Below are 18,826 nucleotides of genomic sequence, written 5' to 3' on the forward strand. Positions count from 1 at the left end.
TCTTCCCTCAGTTGCCCTCTTCTGAGGCCCCAACTTCCTTATCTCCTATACACATGCCCACCGTAAATAGACAAGTCCAGACAGCCTGGGAACGGCAGCCGCAGAAGCCGGGAGCCCAGGATCGCACAGCTCCTTTCTGTATCAGCCTACACTCCTCCAACCCCCTCACACCTTCTTTAGGGTGATCAGGGGTAAGATGAATCAGTGGGCAAGCCTGGCATAAGGGTGGAAGAAGAAAACCAACTCCACAAAATTGTCCTCTGACCATACACACACACACACACACACACATATACATGTCACACACACTGTGACATGCCTTCACCCACAGATGCATCATGCACACACACAAATAAAAAATTTAAAAAAATTAAAAAGGCAGAGTCTTACCGTGTAGCCCAGGCTAGCCTCCAACTCAAAGCAGTCTTCCTGTCTCCAGTTGCTGAGTGCTAGAATTACAAGCATCCTCCACCATGACTACTTAAAAGGTATTGATGAATTGCAAATTCACACATTGATAACACTTTTTTATTTTTTTTGAGCTGTCCTTAAACTCTCTGGATAGCCAAAGATGAACTTGAACTTCTGATCCTCCTGCCTGCGTTGCCCGAGTGATGGAGCTGTAGGCATTGCCGCCATACCTGCTTTATGCGATTCTAGGATTGATCCCAGACTTCATTACATGCTAGGCAAGTGCTCTAACCACTGTGCTACATTCCCAGCACAGGTTATAGACCTTAACCAACTCAGTTTACGGATGAATGAGACCCAGAGAGTGAATGGACTCTCTGGTGAATGAATGACATGGGGTTTCCTCTCAGCCCAGCCAGTTCTCCACTCCAGGAGGCTCTCTCCATCTCTCCCTACTGGCTTCAAACTCTTGTCCAAGTCTTGGATTTTCCTAGCCTCCAGCTCACCTGGGTCTCCCAGACCTGGCCAATTGCAGAGCCCCAAAGTTAATAAATCAAGGTGACTTTGGGGACAAGAATGGGCCTCTTTCTCCCTTGTCCCTCCCATTTGCATAATCCTGGCTGGCAATATGATAATGATGTTTGTTAAAGACAGAGCACAATAAATTAATACCGTTAAGTTGTTGCTGCGAAATGCAAAGCAGGTAATTTACTGCCAGTGAGGAACGGAGCCTTTAAACTGTAATGGATTAACTTTCCCAGCAGCAGTGAGTCCCCCCTGAGAAGGAGGGGGAGATGGGGAGACTCAGGCAGGGCTGGAGGACCACAGGAGCCCACCAGCTCTCAGAGTCGTGGCTGGGATGTCCAGGCCCCATGGATTCCTTCCCCCTTGCTCTGAGCAGCAGAAGGTGGCAATGGAGTACTGGGGTAATTAGGCTCTGTCTGGAAGCCCATCCCCCCAGCAGGGTAGGATGTCTTCGATGTCCTTGGACCCAGCAGTGGTCTCTGCCCCACCTCATTGCCCTGGACCATGATGGGGGGTGGGGGGTCCTGCGTTGCATGAAGATCAGAGGAGGCAAGTGAGGAGAGAAACAGTCAGGCAGAACCTGGCCCTTCACAGCCTCCTGCCACCCTCAGATCAAAGACTGTGGAAGGAGTCAGAAAGAGCCTCCAGAGGGAAGAGGTTACTCCCGTGTGAGGCCAGCGGGTGTGGGAGAGGCAAGAGGTTGGAAGGATGGAGAGGCCTAGGAAGGAGCAGGCCTCTCAGAGACAGCCAGCCCCTCCTTTAGGGCTCAAGGCAGCTCTGCTGGTCTGGAGGAGAACTGCGCAGCCTCTGCTCAGGGCAGGCTGGCAGGCCGGTCCCAGGGACCCCAGCAGAATTCTAATTTCCCATTTATCTCTGCAGCTTCTCTGGCAATATTAAAGGGGCGACGTTCTGCAGTCGGCTCCCAGGCTAATTGGATTTGGGCCTCCTCGCTCCTGGGCAAGGGAGGGGTGGCCCGGTGGGGGAGGGGAGGCCCAAGGATCTAGGCAGGGCCCATTTGTGAAGTGTCTGTGGTCCCTGAAGAGAGCCTTAAGTGACAGCAGCCCTACTTGTAGAGTGGCCTTGTTCGAGCCTTTTTCCAGCCTGGACCCCACATTCTCAAATGGTGCTAATATAGCAATGCCTTCTTCCTCAGGTTTCCTAGTGGCTGGCACTGTCTAGGTTTAGTACCACGCCCCAGATCTTCTAGTTCTGAAAGCCCAGACTGGTGGGCTCAGGTGAGTATACTGAGGTGCAGGCCAGAAAACCCCCACACTAACCATTTCAGACCTGTGAGCTGCCTGGAGTTCCAAGTTTGAAAGCTCAGTTGTGGCCAGACTTAAGGTATGGATGGCCTGCCCGTTGCCCGTTTTGTAGATGGGGAAACTGAGCCCTGTTCCGGAGCTGCTGTTAGCATCAGGGTTCTGTCTCTGCCACTGGCAGCTTCTCTCCCACCCCAGAGTCCAGGATCCAAGGCCGCATTCTCAGACGATACATCAGGGTGAGTGACTGAGGCCTCCTGCCTCTGACACCCACCCTTGCTGAGTCAGTCTTTCACTTCCCTTGCCCATCTTGAAGCTTCTGTGGGGTCCTTTGGGGCCTGCCTGGCTTGGGTCACCTTTCTGGGGGGCCAGACTTCTGCTTTAGCACAGAACCATTCTGTGTGAGTCCCAGATTTGAACGTGGGCACAGGTCTAGTGCCTGTGTGTGTGTGTGTGTGTGTGTGTGTGTGTGTGTGTGGTGTATGCCACTCCTCTGCAGATTCTCATAGGAACCAGGCTTTTTGGGGTGGTTCCTAAGTCTCCTTCATCACAGAACTGGGACGCCTCATAGGCCCCTTTCACAGACCAAGGAACTGAGGCCCCTCTGAAGAGCTTGAGGCAAAGGGCCACGTAGGGGGTGGAACAGAGCCATGATGCAGTTCTGATGTGTCCAGGAACAGAACTCCTGTTTGCTTGTTTGGGGCTGAGAATAAACCTTCAGCACTGGCAAACACTCCAACACGGAACCACGCTCCTCCTTCACACAGCGCGCCTCAGAGAGGTAGACACACAGAAGCTGCAGCTCAGGTTGGGTAGGGTCTGAAGCCAGGGCAAGAAGCCAAGACATAAGGCAGCGCGAAGCTCCAGGTTTAAATCTCTGCAGGACCCCAGCCCACTCTGGGGTCCCTACTCAGTGATCTCCCTTGTCTGATTCAAGGGGAAATGGAGATAACAGATCCTACCTGCTGGGCTCCTATAATTGCCCCCGCTATGAAGAAAGCATTTTTTTCTCTCCCTGTGGGTGGATTCCTACCAGTCTCCCAAGGTTGGAGTCTCCCATGGGACCAGCTCTGCTTCAGGAATTCAAGTAAACAGACTAGGAGCACAGAGAACGCTCCCATCCTTCAGATGGGAAAACGGAGGCCAGCGTCAGAACAGAGTGGCAGGGCCAGCACTCGGCCCTAAGTCTCTTGCTGCCTCCCCCTCACCCCTTGCACCGGACCATCTCTCCTTCCGGTCTGGTCTCCTTTTATCTGGATGTCTGCTTCTGTCTGTCTGGGCATCCCTCTCCTCCAAGGCCAGCTGGCCAGCTGACTGGCAGCCCTTTGCCATCCATGGCTGGCAGAACCATCCTAAATCGATGCGGAGAGACCCCCTCTGGAGGCCTCTCTTGCCATGCGCCCCCCCTCCAAATGTTAATTTTGCCAGGACTTTGATAAATCTTCCTGTCGTCTCCATGAGCTCCAGACATAGATTTCATCTTATTGAGAGGTGACACTTCTGCCCTTTGGTACCAGCTATCAATTTCAAGCACAGAGCAACAGAGGAACAGCCTCGTGTAACCCCTCTGCCACCAGAGCCTCTCCTTAAGCCCACCTGGGGCTAGCCGGAGACAACTGCTTAACCCATCATTCCAAGGTAGCACGACCCCTCCAGCTCCACGTCCTTAGCGGCCCAGAGCACATCTGCATGGCTGGCTGCAGCTAATGGCACCTACACAGCTTTGCTGTCCAGGTGGCAGATGGGAGAGGCTGGGAACTGATGTCCAGCTTGGAAGCCATGGCTTAGGAGCTGGAGTTGAAGCGTCCATCCTTGCACGGGACAGGAGAACAGGGGTGGCCATCTTGTCTACCAGGATCCGCAGGGTTCTGCTCCCCATTGATGCCGTAGTAACAGGTTTCTTGTGCTGGCTGCTTTCTCTCTCGCGGGTACTTCAGGGATCCCTATCCCAATGACAGGTTGCCTTTGAATCCTTTTTTCAGGGTCCCTAATATGCTGAGCCCTTTAAAGATCCGGTGCTGTCTCATCAGCAATAAAGAAGCATCAAGAAGGGATGCGGAGCTAGCTCAGGCACAGCTTTAGAGGACCGACGCCTACAGGACACCTACTGTGTGACAAGGATCTTTCTTTTTTTAATTTATTTATTTTTTATATTAATCACAGGTTATTTACTTTGTATCCCAGCCGTAGCCCCCTCTCTCCTTCCCTCCCAATCCAACCCTCCCTCCCTCATCTTCTCCCTGCCCCTTCCATCTGACCCTAGCTTATCAAGTCTCCTCAGGCCTGGCTGCAATGTCCTCTTCTGTGGCCTAGCAAGGCTGCTCCTCCCTTGGGGGGGGGCGGTATTGAAGAGCCTGCCGTTGAGTCCTCATAACCAAGGATCTTTCTTTTACCGAGATCAAGTTTCGTTCAAGCAGCAAGCCCGTATAGGCTTTCCCAGCTTTGCAGGTAAGAAAGAGGTGTTCAGAGAGGTGAGGTGATTCACACAGCCCAGCAAAGAGGAGCTGACACCCAAACTCAGGCAGCATCCTGCCTCGTGTGCCCTGTTCCACACCTCTGATAATTCTCATGTTATGGAGCTGAGACTACTTCCCCCTGCCCCCCGCCACCCTGGGGCTATGGCCAGCAGTTCAGTAGTGGGCTTCTCCTAGGGTATATCTCTTGGTAGCCTTCTGCAAGGTGCTACGGGCACAATAGAAAAAAGGTGCTCCTTCCTGTTGGCAAAGTTGCTGGGGGTCTAGTGTGTGCGTGTGTGGTGGGAGAGAATGAGTCCCAGAGTGCACTGCAGCTACTCCCTCCAGGGTCCTCTGGAATGGTGGAACATTCTGCTAGAGGTCTATTTCAAACATGTCATTGCACAAAAAGAACAACCCAAGGCCCCAGGGGACTGCCAATCACCCAAGGTTGTGTTCCATTGCCAGGGCTCTTGTATGAGAGTTCCTCTGACCACCACTCACACTCATGTCCACAATCTGTGTCTTGGACCATCCAAACCTCCCATTGAATTAATTAGACTCATATATAACTCTCAAAATGCATAAGGCTCAGGGATTTTTTTTTTCTTTTTTTAAAGATTTTTCTATATAAAATATTTAAACTTGTGAACACTTAAGAAGTATATTTATATGGATTTAGGAGAAGATATAGCAGATAAAGTCTTAGTACCCTTAATATACAAAGAGCTTTTGCCAGTCAATGAGATAAAGCAAATTTAAAAAATAGACAAAACATCTGAGCAGAAGATGCCAGGCTAAAGAAGTTTCTGGGGGCACTAAAACTGTCATTACCTGTTAAATAAGTGCTTATTTATTATTAAAAGGTCCATTTACAGTGTGGGTCACACACAGCTGCTTGTTAAACACTTTTAGTGCTGGGAGACACTATTTACAGTTACAACCACAGAAAAAGGTGGCCAATTGCCAGAGCCACAGACTTGTTGTGGGCCCTACTTCCTGCGTCTTCCCCAGGCTGTTGCCATGGTCCCTCGACCCAAAGTGGAACAGCCTGAAATCCAGCTCTCCCTTAAGCCTGGATGAGGCCTCTGGGGGTATCAGAAGGTCTGGACCACCCTGGTTCTCGGCTTGCTGGTGACCTCTGTTCCATCTACAGGCTTCAGGGTTCTAACCTGCAAAATAAATAGGTTGGTATATGACATCCAGGATACCCCACACCCCACTATGACATCCAGGGTCCCTCACCTATCAAGAAGCTATCCTCCTGGACAGAGGAGAGGCGGCAGTCTTCCCTGTGCCCTTCTACGCTGAGGAAACCAGCTGAGCTTCAGCCAACCGAGCTTCAAGTACGGACCCCCCCCACGCCACCCCTCCACCCCCATTCCTGATCCAAGACAAAGACCTAACTGAGTGTGTACAAAGTCAGGCCCAAGAGGATCAGGACTTCCAGAAAACTGGTCATGTAGGGGGTCCTGGAGCCCAGGACACTGGCCTCCTCTTGCTCCCTGGGGGAGAAGTGGAGGCCCCAGCCAAGGCCAGCAAACCAGTTCTGTCTCCTGTTGTCTGTCCCAAGATTCATCCTCCTGGACTCCTGGGGCTCCTCCCCCTTGGGTGGGAAGGAAGTACTGGCTGCCCCACGGGGATCCCCCAGACAGCTGTGGGAGGAGTAGTGAGGGTGTGTCCCTCAGCTCTTTGCAGAAGGCTTGACATGTACTTGACATGTTTTTAATGGGAGGGAACTCTTCCCATGTGCTTCCCAGCCTTCGTTTCTGGCTGCCCTTCAGGGAGCCCATTGGCAGCCCCCATGTGCCCCCAGGATGGCAATAAGAAGAGCAGGGTTTAGGACCAACTCTGCCACTCACAGTGTGACTCCAGGCCAGCAGGTCATCTCCAAGTCTCTCAGCAGCAGGCCTATTGTGAGGGGCCAGTGGGATGATGAATTAAAGGTATTAGCAGAGGCCCAGGACCAGCGAGGCGGCCAAGGAGTAGCTACTGAAGCTATCTGAAAAATGGGATTAATAACACCTACCGTAGGCTTCTCGGAAGGGTAATGACATAATGCATCTGAAAGGCAGGACAAAATAGCAGGGACTCATTTAGTGGCCGCCCTGGGTCCAGACCAACAAAGGCTGTGGTGGCTCCGAGGGCAAAGGGGTTCTGTCCTGGAGGCTCTCTACAGGCCTGACCCCTCATCAGCTCTCACCCTGGCACCCAACTCAGCTCAGGCCAGCCTGGGGACATGGTCCAAGCTGGGGATGGTGTGTCCAGGACCGGGAGAGCCTGGAGCTCTGGGGGGGGGGTATGCAATGATCGATACTAAGCCAATCTCCTACAAGATTACCCAGGCCTCTGGATCCAGCGGTAAAGAAAATCACTGGGCACACCAGGGAGATGTGAAAAATGCCGTAGATTACAGTTTGGGATGTTCCGAGTGAGAATAAGTGAGTCTGCGATTGTTTGCTGCAGTAAATAATTCATCCACTTTAAATTTCGCTCTTTCTTGCCAGCTTCCTCCCCCTCCCAGCGTTTTCTTTCTAAGTCCACTCTCTCCAGGACTCCCACCCCTGCCTCTCTGTCCAGGGCACCTCAAAGCGAGCAAGGAACTCATCATGCAAATGTTTTGAATCTGTTAATGACCCTAATCGTCTTTCGCTGCTAATTAGTAACACTGCCAAAGAAAGTTCTTTGATAATGAGGCCAAGGACCACCCAGGCAGGGCAGCCCCCCCCCCCCCCCCCCCGGCCGGAAGCCAGAAGTCACCAGAGGACACTTCCAAGACCCCAACCTAGAGCGCAGGTCAGCTGTTCACAGGTCTGAAAAGGCTGATGGGGGCGCCTAGGGAGCACTCAGGGGAGCATCATGAGGTACCTGGTCTGTGCACAGACAAGAGCTAGGCCTCAGCAGATGGTCAGTCAACAGTCTCCTTCAACCTCCAGAAACTTACAGCTTATGGAGGGAGATGAATTGTAATAGCCTCCCTCCCTCCCTCCCTCCCCTTCTCCTCCCCTCATCTCCTCCCCTTCCTTCCTTTTTTTTGTGGTCAGAGATCAGCTTCTCAGAGTCTGTTCTCTCCTTCCCTCCTGCCACCCTGTGGTCCTAAGGAACGACCTCAGGTTGCCAGGATGGCAACAAGTGCCCTTACCCACTGAGCCATCTGCCCCCTTGGTTTTGGTAGACAGCCACTCGCTCACCCTGCAGCCCAATCTAGGCTTTGCCTCTCAGCCCCTCCCTTTCAGCAACTCAGTTGCTGGGATCACAGGCCTGCACCACCACACTCTGCGACAGCCAACATTTCTTGAACACTTCCTGTGTGACAGGCACTTAAGAATGTAAGCCCTCCACCCCAAACCTCATGAAAACAGCACTTTTTTTTTTCTGTAGGGTTTCTGTCTGTTATCTGCTTTTAACTTTTTCAGGGACTTGTTTTCATCTCCATTTTGAGGGTAAGAAGCCCTAGGCACAGAAAGATCAAACGACTTGTCCCAGGGAACCAAACCACCATGATTTCACTGGGATGGCAACCCAGGCTGCTAGACCTAGAGCCCATTTGTTTTAACCATAAAACCTGGTAGAGAAGTAAAGAGGCTTTCCGCTCATCGGGAGCCCTCCTAGGAGAAGAGTCTGGTGAGCTTGGTGGAGCACTGAGGAAGTCTGACGAAGTCCCTGGTGGCCAAGGCAAGCTTCCAGGAATTGGTGAGCTCTCAGGGAGCCTTGAGGGATGCACAGGTGCTAGCTGAGGGAGAGGTAAATCTCTCCCAAAAGGACAGGTGGAATGAGCCAAGAGCACCTGAGTGGTCTCAGTGTTGGAAGTCAAAGGTTGGGGAGGGGGAGGTGCTTCTGGATGTTACACAAAGGGCCAGGAGCAATGGCCGGTGCATCAGGGTCCCTGAGTCAAGGAGGCTCCCCCAAGCCACAGGCTGGACAGAGGACAAGGGGACTTGCAACTGGTGACAGTCCAGGAAGACAAGGGCAGTGGATTTGTAGAGTAGACGGACGATGGAGTGAAGGAGGCCATTCCCCCCTCCCAGCATAGAAGAGCACCAATCCAGGGGTCCCATGAGTTCAATCAGCTGGTGCTGTGGGGGTCCCAGCTGCAAGGAGTTGATAAGACAAGGAGTACCCATGCCCGCTCTGGCCCCTGGACAGCTGCTTCTCCCCAGCAGCTAACAGCCAGTTTCATTCCCTCGGCTAGATGACGCCTGCGCTCTGATGCGGACATCACAGGAGGCTAGGGCGAAGGCAGAGGCTCAAATAACATATCATCTGGTCTTAGGAGCAGCCTCCTCGGGTTTCCCTAGGCAGAACAAATTGTTTTCTTCCTCTGTGGTCTCCCAGCACCTGGCACATGTCAAACCCCTCCTGGAGGGGTTTTCAGTGTGTCTCTCCAGTGACCCTGGGAGCTCCCAAAGGCAAAGTCACAGGCATTCTTCGGGTGCCTGCGTTCTTACTAGCCTGTTGGATCTGTATGAATGGAGTTCTGCATTATTTATTTATCTGTTTATCTCGCGTGTGCGTGTGCACGCGTGTGCAGGACACAGTGCAGATGTGGAAGTGAGAAGACAACATACAGGAGGAGTCTGTTATCTCCTCCTACCATGCGGGCCCCGGGGAGGGGACTGAACAGGCGTACTTACCCTCCGAGCCATCTCCCCGGCCCAGAGCGCACTTTGAAAATGCTACGCTCTGCTCCTAAGCTGTGATCCCTCTGAAGGTGGTCTCTTATTTGTTTTATCTGAATCATCATACAGTAGCTTTAGTGCGCTCAGCTCTATAAATTTGAGCACACATCTAGCTTCCTGCAACCCCTCTTCTGATCACACTTTCAATACACAAATGGCATTATGCTGCGGAGACCCGCCGGTTTCACTCCTTTGATCACATGCTTCAAAGAGGCACCCTCAGCTCCTGCAGTTCTGTGCCTATTATTCTAAGCACTACCGGGACAGGCACAGTGTGTGTCCCCCCCTGTCCCTCCCCCTGCTTGTCCCCCGACTGGGTGCCAGTTGCCGCAACCACCGCCCCCAGCTGGAAAAGCTATCCACAGCTTTGTCCTTCATGAGTCACGCTAGGAAGTTTATTGAGATTTATAAATCTCATTGAGATTTTGAGTGGAATCTTTGAGTTTTGGAATTAGTCCACTGTTCTTTCTAAATCTCCAGCCATCATGGAGAGCCATCATGGAGAGCCATCCCCGGGAGGTTAGGCAGAGCTGGAATGCACCAGTGGGGGCCGGTGTCAGATGGGGACACGTGTCCACGTCTGCTGTGATGGGCAAACAGCGGCTTCGCCATCTTGACCTCCTGAAGGCTCCACCTACCTCCTTAGCGCTAGCTCCTCCTCTGGCCCTTGACTCTAGGGTCTTCTTATAAGCAAAGGGTCACAGGTGGTTCTGCCTGGCTTCTGATACCTGAAACCAGCCCTCAGGCATTCTGTGGGTCATGCTTGTCAATGACCCTTTCTGGGAAAGAGCCCTGGTCGCTGAAGTTCCCCTCCAGGAGATGCAGGCTTCTCATTTACTGAGCCCCACGGCACATGACGAGAACTTCACTTATTCAGTCATCATCCACCTTTCTTTTGAGACAGTGTCTCTTACGGGCCTGGTACTCATTGATTGGGCTGGTCAGCTGGCTGACCAGCAGGCTACCATCTCAGCTTCTCCTCACGAGTTCTGGGCCTTGAACTCAGGTTCTCATGCTCAAAGGCAAGCACTTTACCAACTGAGCCATCCCCCAGTCCTCGCGCATTTATTGATGACTTGCTATGCAGCTTCGGTCTGCCTCCAACTTGTGATTCTCATGCCTCAGTTTCCTGAGGTGTAGGGATAATGGGTGTGTACCTCTGAAATGAACATTTCAAAGTGCTCCCTGCCCTCCCAAAGCAGGCTCCCGGCATTCTCACAGCCATACTGGCATCTAGGAAGGGGGTCTCCCTGCCTGACAATGAAGACTCAAGACCCTGGGAAGGGCAGCGACTTGTGCAATGTCACTGAGGTTAGGAGCAGAGCTGGGAGCCAAGTGAGTCTGAAGTCCAAGGTGGACCTCTGAGCATGCCTGCATTAAGAGCCCTCACCCACTGTACCCATGCAGCCAGATGATTGATCCCACCTGGTCCTTTTTCATGTACCAGCTTGGAAGAGGAGCTCAGGACCATGGTTGACCAGTTGGCTTGGTGCTGAGCTTTACAGACACTTGATTAAACACACATTCGTTTTCATTTTGCAGTTTTCTTTTGGCAATTTGTAGCTAATCTTTGTTTTTGATTTCTTTTACATCTTGATGTTTTCTGTGGCTTTTGTTTTTAACCACCTACCAGGGAATTCTGCAGAGGGTCTATGCCCTGCAGGGATGGGACTGAGTCTCCTAATCTCTTGGATGCACCCTGGGGTATGCTGGATCTGAGGAACAAGCATCAGAGAGGCCTGAGAATCTACATGCTCATCAGTGAAGGATCTCTGTCCTGTGAGAAGGCCTTCAGGATCCAGCTCTGGCTCTGGGGGCTGGACACAGAGAGTCCCTTGCAGAGAACAGCAGCTGGGGGAGGGAGTGACATCGTGAGAGGAAACTAAAAATGACTGGAGTTTTCCAAAGGTTGGAGAGGGCAGGGTAGAGGGAGCTTGACCATCAGGATGCATGGCTAACAGGCCTGCACCAAATCAATAGTGCCAAATAGTGCCTGCATCTGTTACCCACCTACTGGGTGTGAGGCTCGGCACGCCGTCCTCTCATTTGCTCTTCAGGCCATTATAGAACAGGCACGGGGAAGCTGTGGCCTATTGACACAGTACAGCACAGGAAGACCGAGCAGAACATTCACGGCTGATGGCGGAACAGGCTCTCAAGACCCCCAGGCCTTTAGTTTTGGGATCAGGAAGAAGGGAGATAGTTGATGGTGGCGCAGAGGAAAGAGCAGAGAGGAGCATTTGCTTGGTTGGCTGTTTACCAGCCATCATGGAAGTTTTGCAGGGTCTGTCGCTGTTTGTTCCCTTTTTACTTCCTTGAGACTGGGCCTTACCATTTAGCCCTGGATAGCCTGGGACTCACTAGCAGATTAGGCCGACATTGATTTTACAGAGATCTGCCTGCCTCTGCTTCCCGAATGCCAGGATTAGAGGCATGCACCACCTTGCACTGTGCTCTTGTAGGCTTTTAAACAAAGCTTAGCTAGCATCAGTTCCGGCTGCATCTCCATCCTACACCAAGGAAACTGAGGTTCAGAGAAATACCACCTGGAGTCCAAAAATGCTTCCTAAAATCGGGCCTGTGCTGGGCTCACTCCAGAGTCCAACCTATTTGTCAATCGGCCCTTAAGGTTCAGTGTCATTCTCCCCTGCCTGGTGGCCCCTCCCCAAAGGCCTTAGACAGGGCCCCTGTGCAGCAGCCTCCAGACCCAAAGGACTCTAGCATGTGGACAGCAGGAAAGGAAGGGTTAACTGGGTCACAGCCCAGAACTGGCATGACCTCCTTCACAGGCCTGGCAAAAACTGACATCTGCCCTGGCCTTTCATCTCCACAGGCTTCAGGTGAGAGGAGCTAGTGCCAGGCCTGCCAGGACACCAACCACGTGGCTTCTCTTTGATTCCTGTGGAGTCTGCCTGCTCTGAGCCCAGAATCAAAGGAAGGCAGCAGCCGCTGGTGGCCCCAGCACCCCCAGGATGGCAGCCTCCTGTTGCCCCCTCCACCTGCCTGGCCTGAAACTGCCTGGCGTAGGCCGTTCCTGCCATACTCTCAAAGCCCTAAGACAGGCGGGGGCAGGCAGGGGCCCTAGGAGGAAAAGGGACAATCATATGACACAAGAGTGCCAGGGGCACAGTGCATGGGGAAGTGGTTCTAGGAGAGGGTGGCAGAGAAAATGAGGGTCCTGGAAAAAAAAAACGCAGCCGTGGCTTTTCCCTGCAGCACCCCTGGGATTCCGGTCTCAAGGTGAGAGCCTGTGGGGGGCCAGTGAGAAAAAAGCACAGAATGCAAAAGGAATTAGTCAGGAGGCAGTGACAGGCCCATTCTGAAGCAAGATGAATGGGTTTCAGTTGGCGAAAATGATTCTAATTTATAATCTGCTTCTCGCTGCCGCTCGCCAATTAATTCTCTATAGATACATAAATAGGCCGCGTGTTTGCTTTGCTTCAAACGTAATAAACATTACACTCTGTCCCCTTCTTTTGTGCCGGTTCCTGTCACGGCTTTAGTCCCCACAGCTAATTCCTCACACCTGTCTCTGCCGCTCAGGGGAGCGGGGCTGAATGGGGAGGAAGTGCCCGGCTCCAGGAAACTCCTGGCACCAGGAGATAAATTGCGGATCCAAAGCTGCAGGCCCCCGCAGCGCGGGCTAGGATGGTAGAGGGAGGGAGGGCAGTGCCAGAGAGCCTCCCTTCCAGACTCCTGTGTCATCAGCATTGGGACCAGCTCTCTGTCGGGAGAAGAGTGAAAAGAGGGAAACTCAGAAACGGCCACCTTACTCTCCAGTCTCCCTGTCTTACTCTCTGTCTCCCACTGGCTCACTGGGCACCACACTCGCCAGGCTGCCCCTGCTCCTGGCTCCCATGCGCTATTTCCTCTGCCTAGAAGGTTCTTTCTCACCAACACGAGCGTCTTTGTATCTCTCTGCCTGCATCCTCTTCTGGGGGAGCGATTTGCCTGATCCTCCTTTAAACTGACAACCCTTTGCAGTTCTCCCCAGGGCCCCTTTTCCTGCCTTAAATGTCTCTGACATGCTATTTATTTATTAATTTGTCTTACTCACTGGCTTCCCCCACTGGAAAGGAAGTCCTCGATGTCTGCCATGTAGATGATCAGTAAGTATCGGCTGAGTGAAGGAAGGAATGAATGAGCTAAGGAGATGGGGATGGGGCGGAAGGACAGAAGATGTGTCCAGAGATTGAAATGCCATGCCATCTGAGCTCAAGATGTTTCTCTTGAACCCTGAGAGAGAGAGGCAACAACCAAGTAATGGGTACTGGTGGCTAGGGTGACACGGTGAGTTAGAGGAGGCGCCAGGACCAGGATCCCATGTCTGGGCTCTTCTCTGAGGGAGCCCATAGCAGCAGCCTGCAGCCCACAGCGTCTCCTCCAGGTAGGGCGCTCAGGAAACAGAAACCCGGAGAGAGGCATGACTTGTCACGCAGCCATTTACTCAAAGACATAAGGAAGCACCTGCTCTGCCAGACAGGACAGGAGAAGTAACCTCTGTCCTCAAACTGCCCTCATCCTATAGAGAGACAATCCGGATGCATGCGCCGACAGTGAGATGAAAGTATCACAAGGTGAGGAGAGCCCCAGAGAGAGACAAACCGGGCTGAAAAGGGTGTGCAAAATGGTGGCGCCAGGTGGAAGGGCAGGATGGGCCACTGCTGGACTCCCCTCTAACAAGGTGCCACCGAGCAGAACGCTGACAGCAGGTGACGGCTCTGTGAGCGAATGTCCACTCACCTCCGTCATTGTATGCGACACAGCTGGACTATAGTCACCTGGGGAAGGATGAGTGTAGGGGGACCAAGGAGCCCCGAGTGGGCAGCTGCTGAGCCACTGAGGCAGCACTTGAGGCAGCAGGAAGGAGACCAGGGATTGAGAGCAGGAATGGCAGTCTCTCTGACAAGGTTCACAGGGGCAGGCCCCGGAACTGGAGTTGGGAAGTCTAGGCTGGGGAGCTGGCTCTGGAGGAGCCTGAGGGCAAGCCTTGATTGGTATTTGTCAGTTTCATGCAATAAATACACACAATGGGCTACTTTCAAGGGCTCGCAAAACCGGGCTTGTAAAATTCACAGTGCTCTGTGTGTGTGTGTGTGTGTGTGTGTGTGTGTGTGTGTGTGTGTAAACAGTTGGCTTAGATAAACCAGAACAAATCAGCTCCTTCAGACCTGAAGCTTTGTTTAGGTACATTCATGTGAGATGGCCTGGGATATCACTCAGGGGCAAAGACCAATCACTGGGAGGGCGATGCTTAGCATGAAATGATCAGTCACTCCCGTCCCTTCCCCCTGGTCTCCTGCCATGCCCCTTCTATTTTGCATGGTAGGAAATCAAGGCTAAGAGCAAGCCAGGGATCTGCCCCAAACACGGCAAGCTGGGATGGCAGCCAGGATTGTGAGGGGCAGCTTCTCAGCACCTCCCACCACCTCCCTTTGCTTCCAACCACTTGTTCTCAGGTACTTAGGATCGCAGATGGTGACTGCTGCAGAGGGTCTGACCATCGGGGATTCTGATATCCATTTCAGCATCCACAAGGGAGGCAGCCAGGGCCAGGTGATCCAGGCTGATGAAGTGCAGAGGCAAATAAGATCCCTACTATACACTGGAATTGGGTTTTGAGAGGTAAATAGAAGTTTTCCCAACATGTCTGAGTCCCAACAGAGTCCCAAGTGGTGAGAACGATGCAAAAGATCAGGGTAGGATAAAAGCCTGAAATAGCCTGGCGCTTCCAGGATGGGAGATGCAGGAAGGAAGCCAGTAGCAGCGCAGGCAGCTGGAGAAGCAATGCCCTCCTGAGCGCTGAGTCGGGAATGGTGGGCTTTCGGGTAACTGCAAGGAGCTATTTTTAGATGGGTGTTCCGGCTTCCCAGAGCAGGTGAGGGAGGGAGGCACTCACACATGAGGACAGTGGTACCCCTTCCCCGCCCCCCAGTTATCTGCTATCCTGGCCCAGCTGCCCAGGGACTCACCCACCCCATGGTGCTCTCTCCCACTGTCCCCTTACCGATCCCCATGTCCTCCACCGCCACCCCTTCTATAGCTGCTCTTTTTCCAGGCCAGGAATAGAACCTCATGCCTGGCAATCCTCAGTGGTGTTTAAATTTAATGGGCCTTCCTGTATTTTTTTTTTTTTCCCTGCTCGGCACCTGGGCTGGGCGCTCTGCAGCAGCCCTGGGGAGAGGCAGGTGAATAATTCAGGGAGAGGAATGTTTGAAGTATGTGTTTTGGGGGAGTGTGGGTGGCAGGGCTGTCTTACCCTGCAACCACGGGGAAGGAGGGGATCAGGGGAGATGTTCCAGGTGCTCAGGCCCCATTCCACCCTGCTGGGTCTTGAGGGACCTTCGGGAAAGCCCTAGAGACCCTTTTTCTCATCTCCACACAGCCACCTGCGGTGTCAGCCTCAGGGCAGCAGGAGCTGAAGGCAGTGGAAGGGGGAAGGGAGAGGGGCACCTTCCTCAGTGGGACTCCTGGCTCTGGCTCTGGGTCCAGAGGGATGGAGAAGAGGGACAGAGTAAGCAGGGGCAGCAGAAGCTGTGATAGGCTTCCAGATGGGCTAGAACTGTCCCTGGACGGCTCCAAGGCAGGGGTTCCTGTCTGCTGTCCAGGGTGCTGCCGGCTCTTAGGCCAGATGGGAGCTATGCATTTGGATGAAATCCCCTGCTCTAGAAGTCCCCAAGGCAAGGCCCAGGCTCCTTTTCAAGCCTCACTCCACTGCTCCCCATGCCCGCCTGCCTCTCACACACACCTGCAAACAAAGCTCCTTTCAATTGCCCATCCTTGATGCTGCCCTTCAACGTTTTTGTTCATCTATTTTACAAACATTCATTAAACATCTACTATGATTCCCCCTCCACAGGACACAGCAAGAAGCCAGACAGGTAACCTGCTTGGCCAGATACAGCCCGAAGTCCTGACCCCATTAGCACAAACCTAGGAGAAAGGGAGAGAAGGGAGGGAGTCAGTCTTTAATCCCTGTTCCTTCCTTAGGCTGTCTGCCCTCTCAAACCCTTGGTTTCCCCTTCTGCCCTACGGAGCCCACCATCCTACCCAGCAGGGCCATGGCTACTGTCCTTGTTAGTTACAGCCAACACCTATTCTAAGTGTCACGAGTGGGTCCATTCATTTCACCTTCACCCCAGCCTTGCCACACCCACGTTGCTAACACCATCCTTGCTTCTTCTCTGAGGAACAGGAGGTAAGGCCCCTTGCTCTCTGTGAGTGAGCTGGTACAAGCACGGCAGTGGTGGGATTTGAACCCAGTCATTCTGGCTTTGGCTTCGTGAGTTTGAACATGATCAGATGTTGGAGGGGGGCAACAAACCCACTCAGCTCTGCTCCCCAGAGCTCCCAGGTGCCAGACGCCAGCTTAGTGTTGCCAGTTGGCAGAGCTTCTCTTCCCCACCTTGCCTGCCCCCTGCCCCACCCTGTGCTAAGCCTAGATCTGAAGAGACATAAAGCACAAGAGCCATGGTGGGGGCCCTTCCGCTCTGCCTGGGTCAAGGATCCCCTCCCAGGCGGCACTGGGGTGAGCCCCAGTGGCTCCCCCACCCCCCTCGTGGGCTAGAGGCCCCATCCTAGCGTTGACATTTCTTTGGTTGTTCATGTCACGGCCCTTCAGTCTGCGCAGTTTTACAAATGTGCTGGCGAGATGAAAGGCGCCGGGAACAGCGACTGCAGAGCAAGTTCGGAAAAGCTTTTAACTTCCAGCTCCCACGGACAGAGAGGGAGGGGACGACTGAAGGGGGAGAGTGCAGGAGGGAGGAGAGGAGATGCAGGGAGGAGAGGAGGGAGGAGAAGCAGGGAAGGGAGGGGAAGAAAGAAGTGTGGAAAGAGGAGAGGGAGATGGGAAGGGGCCAGGGTGAGGTCAGAGACACAGAGGGACAGCATGCAGGCTTGAGAGCAGGGGGCTGTTGACAAACAGACAGAAAGACAAGGATACACGCACCCAGAGGGGGAAGGGAGACCAGGGAGGACAGGACAGAGAAGACTAGAAAGAGAAGGAAGTAGAAAGACAGAGAGAGAGACAGAACTAGGAGGAAACAGACAGCCGAAGACACAGAGACGGGGTGGGGGGATGTGGGGACAGGTAGGAAGGACAAGTGAGGACACACATTCAGGAAGCATCAGAGAGTTCCCTGCAAGGCTGCTGGAGAAAAGGAGACAGAGCCAGGATTGAGGGCGTCATAGAAGAGCAGACAAGACATGTGTATAGAGCGACAGACAGACACAAAGACAAGCAGGATGACAGAAAGCTGTGTAGGCGGGGGACAGGGAGGTAAGTGAGGCTCTGTGGAGTCTGAGGAATCAGAGAAAAGAGAAGAACCAAGGAAAGGAAGAGCCTGGACCTGAAAGCACAAACACACACACACACACACACACACACACACACACACACGCACACAGGAACAAACATATGAATGCACATACATATGCATACACATACGCACAAACACATACATAAGTATTCATATAAATACAAACAGACACATACAAACATACACACATATACACACATAAACATACATATATGTATGTATACATACACATATACATACATGTACACACATATCAACATGCATACACATATATACACATAAACATATACATACATATATGTATATGTATATACACATATACATGCATAAACACACATAACACATATACACATATATCAACACATATATACATATATAAACATACATACATACATATAAAACACACCTTTACACATGTATACATACATATAAACACACAGAGACACATACACACAGATATACATATAAACACATATAAACATAATAGACATACACACATACACATACAAACACACATATACACATGCATAAACACATATACACTATAAGCACACATACGTGTATAAACACGCATACACCTGTGACAGCTGCTCAAAGGCACAGCATGCCAGAGCACACCCCACTGCTCAGACCCTCACAATGGAGGTCTGACCATCAACTAGGGCTGCCTTTGCCCTTCAGGGGACATTTGGCGGCGTCTGGAGATGTTTTTATAGTTGTCACAACTAGGAGAAGGGAATGGTGCCGCAGGACTGAATGGGGAGATGTTAGAGACAATGGGAGGCAGACACCATGCACAGGACAGCACCGTGACAAAGGCCCCGAATGTCATGGGGTGGAGGTGGAGGAAACCTGGGTTCAGGAAAGGGCAGAGGCCCTGGGTCGGATGAGCCCTCCAAAGGCCATCAGTGTGTCAAGCCCAGCTGCCACTCTTCAATCTGCTACAATCCCACAGGCTCCTCCCAGAATACCCCTAGCCACACCCCTCCCCCAAGTCCTCCCTGACTCCCTGAGACCTGGGAGGGCATTCTCCTCTTGTGTGGTCACCTCCATACTCACATAAACTCACCTGGGGTTCCACAGGCCTGTTGCTCACCCGGAAGCAACGTTCCATGTCAGCTCGCTGGCATGAGATCAAAGCCTAGCTCTTCCGCAAGCTCCGTGGCTTTGGGCAAGTCTCA

At 52.6% G+C, this 18,826-nt stretch overlaps 1 long non-coding RNA gene across 1 annotated transcript; it reads right to left on the minus strand.

Annotated features, from left to right (window-relative positions):
- Positions 1-5,387: 5,387 nt before the first annotated feature.
- On the minus strand, positions 5,388-7,584 carry LOC132653527 (uncharacterized). Its single transcript, XR_009591259.1, has 4 exons — positions 7,517-7,584; positions 6,678-6,712; positions 6,511-6,559; positions 5,388-5,820 (listed from the first exon to the last, which is right to left on the minus strand). It is a non-coding gene; the product is annotated as an uncharacterized LOC132653527 (long non-coding RNA).
- Between the last annotated feature and the right edge of the window lie 11,242 nt (positions 7,585-18,826).

The sequence above is a fragment of the Meriones unguiculatus genome, chromosome 4, assembly GCF_030254825.1.
Source record: "Meriones unguiculatus strain TT.TT164.6M chromosome 4, Bangor_MerUng_6.1, whole genome shotgun sequence".
Lineage (NCBI taxonomy): Eukaryota > Metazoa > Chordata > Mammalia > Rodentia > Muridae > Meriones > Meriones unguiculatus.